The 9,545-nt window shown below is 29.8% G+C and overlaps 1 protein-coding gene across 1 annotated transcript in view; it reads left to right on the top strand.

Moving 5' to 3' along the window:
* The first annotated feature begins 492 nt into the window (after window positions 1-492).
* LOC125064677 (G-protein coupled receptor dmsr-1-like) overlaps window positions 493-9,545 on the top strand; it is a 29,669-nt gene continuing 20,616 nt past the window's right edge. Inside the window, exon 1 of the mRNA XM_047671844.1 lies at window positions 493-649. The gene's annotated coding sequence lies outside the window, so the exon portion shown is untranslated. The remainder of the gene's footprint in view (window positions 650-9,545) is intronic.

Genomic DNA, 9,545 nt, shown 5'->3' with positions numbered 1-9,545 from the left:
TTTATTCAGATTTAATTAGAATTGAGTACCTAGGCCAAATATATTTTTTATGGTTGATAAGTTAAGTAAAATTGGTACTGAGAAAAAATATTTGATTATTTTACAATAAACAGCATTGCATGACTTTGACAAGGTAACAGACCTATATTTAAAATAATAAATAAGTAAATGTAAAATGTTAACATGTTTTTATTTAGCACGAATATTGAATAATGTACGGTATTTAAGTATCCAAGGTTCTATTGTCATCAAAACCAAAAGCACCAAACGGTTGTGCAAAATATCACCTCAACGTTTTGAACTGGGTTATTATTTAATTGCAAAAAGCATTCAACACATACTATATCACGTGACGTTAAATAAAAACTTGGTCATAAAAATACCTTCTTTTTCTAGCAAATTCTTCTGCATCTGGTTAGCACGAAGTGAAGAATACGAAGAGCGACACAGGGTCTGGTTAGTAGGGGACAGCAGTGTGGACTTCGTCGCCGACTGCGCCGCACGTTACCGCGCATTTTCCTCGTGTTTCCCCAAAAACAACGAATAAATAAGTGATGCGAACATTACTGACACACAAATAAATATCGTAGTAAATAATTTTATTATGAATCCATGAACTTAACCATGTGAGGCCAACATTGAAAAAGTGGTAAGTCTTATAAAATAAATACATTTAAATAATTATAACATAGTAATCTAGGAAAAATATGATGTTCCAATCTAGTTTTTTATATTTAAATATTGACATTATTTAATTTATGTGATATTTATTTTGAATAAATATTTATTCTTCGTTTTATTTTCTTAGTTATCTAAATCACGCTGCGCTCAAGTTGTTTACCGAATTTTCAATTCAATTCTTTGTACAGTAGCAAATTTTATACTTTTAAGGCCATCATAATTATTATCTACATATATTATAAGTAATTTTATTACAAGAATTACTTTACATTAAAATAGATAAGACCAGTTATGAAAATTATTATTAAAATATAAGCATTGTGTATTCTAAAGATTATGGAAACTAGATATAATATTAATCTGTGATCCTTTATTTCGACATATTACTTCCGTGTATTATGTTATCCATTTTAGCAATATATACATACCTATATATACAAATACATAATACAAAACAATGAAGGCTGTACTATGTATAAGGATACATAAGCCATGAATATACGAGATTACATAACAATGGTTACTTTCGGCGGGGACGACTGTAACTATGCCATTAACTGAGATTTCAGGATAATTTTCAGGGATTTTTGGTCGCGCTTTTAGCATAGTTCATTCATTGGATTTCTTATTAATATTGACTGGCTCATAAAATTTCTTCGTAATTTGTTTGTCAATGATTTTTTCCTTCGGTAAAGTTTTTAATTGAGTAATAAGCGTTCAATTATAAAGCTTAAAAAATAATTCCACTATTTCTTACATTATCAAAGACTATAATAACGAATTCAGATTTAAAAAAAAATACTCCATGCCTTTCTTTATCTAATCGTATTATTGAATCCTATCGACGTTAGTAGGGATTACTTCGTCTCAACAATAAAAGGGAAACATTAAAATATAAGATTTATAGATATTATACAATTACTATAATTGTATATCAAATAAAAATACATTTATACATAAGACTATTTATTTATTGTAATTTAAGGGCTAATTACAAATAATAACAAAAATGTATTTGAAATATGTTTATTAACGCGACATCTAAATACCAATCAAAATGATTTTACTAATAAAAAATTAACTCATGAACTCTTTTACGTCAAAGTACATAATATAAGTTACAACGTAAAGTTTATATTTTGCTAACAAATTTGCTACATACTTCGTTAACGTGGCTAATTACGTAATACTTTCAGAACCTCGAATAACTCAGACATTTCGAATTCGATTTTCGTCGCTATGTTGTTAAACTATACCATCATAGTTGTATACAATCATGAATACATAGAGCGAGTGCACATTTGTCTTTGTAGTCACTCTAGTCTAATATGATATTGCCATAGTGATTGCTTGTGAATTTTGAATATAGCTATCTCTCTCTACTTGTAAAATATGTCTGTTATAAGATCATGACTCGTTCGTTTTTCTATCAAGATATATTGATAAATTCCTTCGCGTTCCAGTTTTTTATTTTATGTTATGTAATACTAAAAAAAAATACTAAGTAAATAGTATACAACCCTATGATTTCATGGCCATAATCATTTCTGTTTCGTTCTGATAATGGGAAAATTAGCATAAAAATGAAATGAAACGCGGAATAATATTAACGCTTTATAAAGCTATGCTTTTGTTCTGACGGATTCTGCTTTTATAGTAAAAAGTGTTTATGACAAAATAATCAGCTATGAAACGATAAATAAAAAAAAATATATAGTTAATAAAAAAATAAAAAAAATAATATACAATCTTTTTATCGAATTTTTAAATTATCCATATATTTAAATAATGTGCATGTAACTTACTATAATTTATAATATCGAAATCTCAAATTCACACGCTTCAGAAGTTAAGCAAATTATCCGTATAGAAATTATTTCTGTATACCCTTTCATACGAAATCATTATTGAATATCGTTTTCGACGACAGATGTTGTGTAGCTTTTTGCTCTAGTACATTGATTTTAAATTAGACTCATAACAATAGAAACATGACCCTATAAAACTCCAAAGGATGAGCTTGAAATGTGAAAATATCTCAAAGATGACAAATAATTGAGGTTTTTAGTAAGGAGATCGAATTTGACGATATTATAAGATATATTCGTTTGGGTACGTAGCTCTAAGTTACGACGAACAATAAATATCTTACTTATTAGTAAATGTAGTAAAACTACATTTACTAGTAGGTAAGATTTTTTTTAGTTTGTTTCTATCTTTTTTCATACCTATGTTATAATCATGAAGATTAGATGTGTAATAAAAAAAAATATATTATCTTTATCTCAACCTTTGAATACCTCGTATATAAAATAAAAGAGAAGTGCTTGTTTTAAAAGCGATAATTCCAGACGTAAGTGACATTATTTTTTTACCGAAGTGGAACTCAAACTTCAGTTACGTGACAAAAGACTTCGTTCAGACTACGGACGGTATACCGTTCTCTGCAGTTAAATGTGGCGTAAAGCAATAGCGGTTCCGTGGTTGCGGCGAAGGAAACGAAATGCTCTGAATAAAAGAGGACGTGTCAACGAGAACCTTAGAGAAAATCCTACTGTGTTTTATTGCTGTGATACTGAGATAGAAAACATAATATAAAACTTATTTATATAAAAGCAAATTAAAAAAAAAACAGCAATGGAATTTTTTTTCTATCAAGAAATGACTGAATTTTCCCATTTAAAGTGAAGGGTCTCACTGAAGTTATAGAAATTATGTAACTATTCATATAAATCTCCAGCTGTATACATTTGCCAGCAATAAGCATGTTAGTTTTATGTATGCTCATAAATAAAAACAAACACATCACCTCGCCTTACCGTCTCCACCAGTTCCAACGCGAAAATACGGATACAATTCTTGCTAATATTTTACTATGTTTAGTCAATGTAAGTATTACAAATTTTTAAAAACTCATTTATGTTAACTTAGATTCCACCCTTTTCCATCCGTGTAGATAACACACCTGAAAATTGAACAAATATTATTTGATGGTCGTTTCGAATAAACATATTTATTATTGACGAAACTTCCAACGAGCATGCTTTGGATCCAATTTACGATAATAGCATACTTATGGTCTATGTCTTGGCAGCATAAAAACTTTTAGCTCAAAGTATAATTTAAAAAATGATAAAAAAAAAATTATACTCTTTCTGCTAATGTTAGAAACTCCAGTAAACCATTATGGCTAAATTAAGATAAAGCAGAACTGCTATTACAACTTATAAAGATTAAAATTTTGTATTTCAGCTCTACTTAGAGGTTAAATTCATGTATCACTGATATTGTTTTAAAATAAATGAGAGAAATTGTTTAGATAGTTTATTCGTAAACTGATTAATGACTACGTTTCATAACCAAATATTGACGATAAGCAATTAATCACTTTGAATGGGAAGTAACAAATTTAACCAAAATGTCTTAATATTAATGCATTATTTTCTAGAAGTTTTCAGGTACTACAGTAATTACAAACCGGAACCTACTATTCTAACTATTATGCTAATATTAGATAATTCTATGAATTTGTTGTATAAGTTACGGTCATAAACATTAACTTGTTAAGAGTACTTGTGAATAAAGACGTCGATCAAAGCCACTGTAGTGGTTTTATTGAAAAGTACGCAGAGGCAGTCTTTCTAGCCGAGGTGGGAAAACCGTTCGTTTAGCAAGGAATTAAGTTGCCCAGGTGAGTAGATCTTTGTATTTGAAACTAAGGCCCGCTTTTTCATAAACCACGCAGAGACTCCAAGAGGAACGTGCATTAACGTCCGACGTAGGTCTGATCATGTTAGAGCTACTATCCTCAAAACCCGTCAATGCCGGTGTCGCACTAGGTATACACCTGCCCATTATGGAAGGTCCAAATTCAAATTGTATGCTGGCATAGCTTGTAACTTATGGCAATATATAAGTATTAATTGTTTGTCGCTGTCAAAACATAACCCTTTTGCGTAGGCTGCTGAATATTGGCAAGAACAAAAAGCAGATTACGTAAGGAGTCGGGCTATCTTTGTATTAATAGTATTGTGTTTAATCATTTTGATTAAGTGATGCGATATATTTTCTATAAGAAACAAAACCAATACAATACATATAATATGAAGATAACGAGGGTTGTTTGACAGGCGGCGAAGTTAACAGACAACGTGTAACGAGTCATCTCGTTATGCGCGTTCAAGCATGTAAATCCGCCTATTAGCGAAAAAAACCCATTGTTTAGATATTTTTTATATAATTATGTTGCTCAAGAAAACGTTATAATGTTATTTTTTTTACAAATATTTGATGCGTCCTTTTTTTGGAAAACCTTTTATATATTTTATGCAAGTTTTATATAATTCATAGTCAGTATTCATCAGCTGCTCAAACGAGACAACGCCGTTTACAGATACGTTTGTGGAGGATTTTTTTCATCCAATATACATGACACGTCAAATAATCTTTCTTATGATAATTAATAGACTATTGTATTCAAATTAGAAACATTGGGACTGCTCACAACCGGAGAAGACATAAAAAATATATTCAGAATCAATAACGTAAGATAAATTTATAACAAAAAAATTCCAAGCCGTTTCATAAACGACAGAGTTCAAATGTAATAAAAAAAAATCAACCGAATTGACAAACTCCTTCCTTTTTTAATTCGATTATAAACTATTACTTATATTTTATTAATTTATTTAACCTAAGAGAAGAATTATGAAATCTCTTTTGATGATACTGTAAGGCAACACCCAAACAAAAAGGGACCGAATTAAAAGCGAGCTTCAATTTGAAGTTGCTTATGAATACGACGTTGTATTCGATTGTTTGAATGTTGGAGATATTATCTTCTATATCCCTTTAGCACGAGCGAATAACGAACGTATTTCATAAAGCTAACACACAATGACTTAGTAAAAGCTTCACTAAAATCTTTGAAAGTTGCGAGGTAACGTGCATAGTAAACCAAAAAGACAATGTCGGAAAAATATGTTAAATTAGTATGATGGAAAAAACGTTATAGTGTTTGTTGTGTTTATTGATTCCATTTATTATTATCATACACAAATATTTATTAAATGGATTTGATAATAATACGTCACTAGTTTCCAAAATAATAATTGAATATTTAATATTAAAGATTAAGTGTTTATTAACTTCTCGATTGACAAGAGACGTATTACATATAAAAAGTTTAAAGTGCAGAGTCTACTAACTAGTGGCCTTGGTAACTTTAACGGAATGAGGATGGGAACTAGAGCTAAAACAGCCTTCAAAGTGGAAGTCTAGTGAAGTACTCAGATAGGTTTGAGTACTTTAGACCCGTCTTAATGGTGCGTTCAGTAAGGCCAAACTCCACTTTGAAGGCCGTTTTAAAACGAGTGTACGTTATAAATCTTGTACCTCGAGCATTTTGGTGGAATTTCACTTTTCTCACTTCGTGCTCTTGTTACCTTATTCATAGTTATTGTAATGCAAGTATTAAAGGGCATCTTTGGGATTACTATTAGTAGATGCATGTTTTCTAAATGGCAACGCTAACTTTTCTCGATTATTCGTAAATGTAAATGTATATAAGTAGATAAAGTATTTTAATGTTACGGAACACATGAAAGTAATTCATATAAAAACATCGATTCTAAATGGAAATGACGTAAGGAAAGAAACGATTCGACAAATAGTCTAATAACAAAGCCCCAATAAATTTATTGCTGTTTGCTTGGATCACCAATTACTAATTTTATATATGTGTGTCTGACTCCAATTTGGGAGTTAAGCTAATATAGTCAATTATAACGACTTTTATTATTTTATTGTCTCAGCTGTTGAATTCTACAAAAAAATACACGTAAACACAGTGACCTATTTTTTACAAATTGCGCTCAAAAGACAAAAGTATCAGGAAATAAATTTTCTGACTTAATTTATTTATGATTCCCAATTATTATATACTTATTAAATTTTTGGTAAAAAGAAAGGAGCGTCCTATCAGAATTAACAGGATATTTTCCTAGGGGAGAATAAAATATTATATATAATATTTTATATTAAATCTGTATTTTTGGCGACATCTCAGGTAAAGTTTGAACATTATTATTTTCTATTTACATGGTAATCATCCTTGCTCGTCGTTGTTGTTATAAGATCTTGAATTCAACCTCTCCTATTAATATTGGTAAATACATTTTTGGAGAGCAGAGATATATTCGACCTCTTCATCAACTTTTGTAAAATGATGATGATAATTTGTAGGATTGGATTGGTTTTGCTAAGTATTCGGGCATAAAAACTAACGTGTTGAAAAAGTACAAGTATGGAACAGTGTTGAATAAAGAAGGACAAATAAATTCCTCATGCCATCTGATATTTTTGGTCAAGAAACACGGGCACATTTGACTGTGGTTGTAAAGATCCATTATCTAAATTATGTTATTGTTTAATATACATCTACCACAGGTGTATAATAAAAACCTTAAAGTGAACGCACACGAAGACGTTTCATACTATAAGCTTCTTGTTGATTGGCATGATTCTCGCAGACAGATTTACAAATGTATTTATCTAGGTTGAACTGAATTGCTTCTTTTTTTTTTACAATACATAAAAAAAATTACAATCAAACAAGGAATACAAAGCTTATGTAAAAATTACATATGACTTATTTTTTATTAGTATATGGTTGGTCAGATTAAACACATCCCTGTTAATGGTCACCACCGCCTTCAGACATTAGCAGCGTAAATAAATTTGATTCATTCCTTACATCGCCAAGAAACCAAACAATCTTAGGAACTAAGATGTAATATCCCTTGTTACTCTGACCCACTCAGAACATAAGCTTCTGTAGCATGAATCCCCCTTCGAAAATATACCGTTGTAGGTTCAGTCTAGCTCACCTATTTAGAGATCTCTCTATACAATTACATAAATTACACGTGCTAGTTGAATAATTTATACATTTGGAAGAGAACCTTGTTGGCTTGTACTCGGTGTAGGCATTAAATTATGAGCGCTTTACTTTCAGAGTTAAACTGTCACGTTCCACACATGTGAATATATTGCGAATTGTTTACGTAATTTTATTGACAAAAATCCAGAACAAAGCCAAGTCAGAATATACGTGTTGAACGTGATACTATATTTTATGCATGGACGGCGTTAAAATACTGATCTAGCACTTATCCCCCAGTTGTGTTTAGTTTTATTGATATTTTTTATAATTAGATCTCAAACGCTATTTATAATTTAAGATACCAATTTAAATTGTATTTAATTATTCTTTTTGCAAGAAGAAATTTAAGTTCCGAATGTAGAATCGTTTTTCTTTTATTAAAAGATCGAGTATTTCATTAATTGATTTTTAATTCATTACAAGATAATCTCATAGCTACCTGATCCATAGAATTTAAGATTCGATGTTTGAAATAAAAAATAAGGAAAAAAAAATGTCATCAGTCGTATTTGATGAAATTAATTTATATCTTTATATTTAATTTATTTGTAAAAATGTTTATAGGTGCGAGAAATAAAATAAATCTTGTTACATTATTATTTATCATTATTTTCTTAGACAAAATTGTACTAAATCATTTAAATCTGTTAAACGAGGAGGAAGCGTTATTTTAAATCAGGCTTATTAGGTACAGAGATTCTCTCTCCTAATATTTTCCTTAAATAGTTTATCAGTTACCTACAAACGTGAAAAAGTGGCAGTTTGTTCCCTGACTCGTAAGACTATTGTTACTCCACTTCTAGCGGAAGCTTGAAGCTTACTTGGAGAGAATAGGCAAAATAGAATCTTTGCAAAAACCTTTAACCGAGAAACGAAAGATTGAGAGAAAGAAGGAAGGTTGTGCTGAAAATTTAAATCAATTATTATACAAACAGAAATATTGTATAGGTATAATGTAGAAAATGTGTCTCAGTGAAAGAGATGTCCTTTGAAAACTTAAAATCGATGTTGCTTCGTAGACAAGTGCTTGTTATATGTCTTATGTATAAAACTGCTCTTTAAACTGCAAATAAAAAGAACAACCACAACAGTCATAGTGTTGCAATAGTTTTTTTTTTTTTATAAAGTTATAATACAAAGCTATACCTATCTATACCAGTTAAGAAACGACAAAAGCGTATTGTTTCTTACCTGAATGTTTTTTGCACGTTATGTATTAAGTTGCATCTGTATTGTATTTAAAAAAAATATACTCGAGAAATCGTTGTTTCGAGGAAATATATATAAAATCTTTCAGACCAAGAAAATTCCTGTTTTTATAATTGTCTTTCCTTTATCGTTCCTCGCTAAGTTAGATGATTTTATATTAAGGCCCAACAAGCGTTTTGAGAAATATTTCTTTTGCAAACAAAATTAAAAGAATGTTTCAATACTGAAAGTTGTAAAATAAATAGCCGTTGCTTATAATATTAAAAAAACTAACTCAATCCAGTATTCTTAATTATAATAATACAGGAAGTAAATTAACAAACCAATATGACCTACGAGTAAGGACAGTTGTCAATCTCTAAGGCATGATATACCACATGACGCATATCTTTAACTAGCTAATGGCCCCGGTTTCGCCTACGTACAGTTCATGTCGACTTTCTTTATTACTCTCTTTCTTTATTTTGTATTATTCTACCGTATACCTTTTACGAACAAACACATGTTTAAAGTGTAATATTGTCAAAAATCTAATCTAGGTTTTAAGCATTACTCTGTACTTAGTTTTAAACTTATATTAGCAAATACATCTGATTTAAATTTTCGAAAACTGCCTATAGACCCTGCTTTAACTCAATACTTTTATTAAACTAGATCACGTGATTAAAATGTATTATGCATATATATTATAACGCTTTAAATACACGTTGTT

Source organism: Vanessa atalanta, chromosome 6 (genome assembly GCF_905147765.1).
Source record: "Vanessa atalanta chromosome 6, ilVanAtal1.2, whole genome shotgun sequence".
Taxonomy (NCBI): domain Eukaryota; kingdom Metazoa; phylum Arthropoda; class Insecta; order Lepidoptera; family Nymphalidae; genus Vanessa; species Vanessa atalanta.
This window is presented reverse-complemented; position numbering and strand designations above follow the sequence as displayed.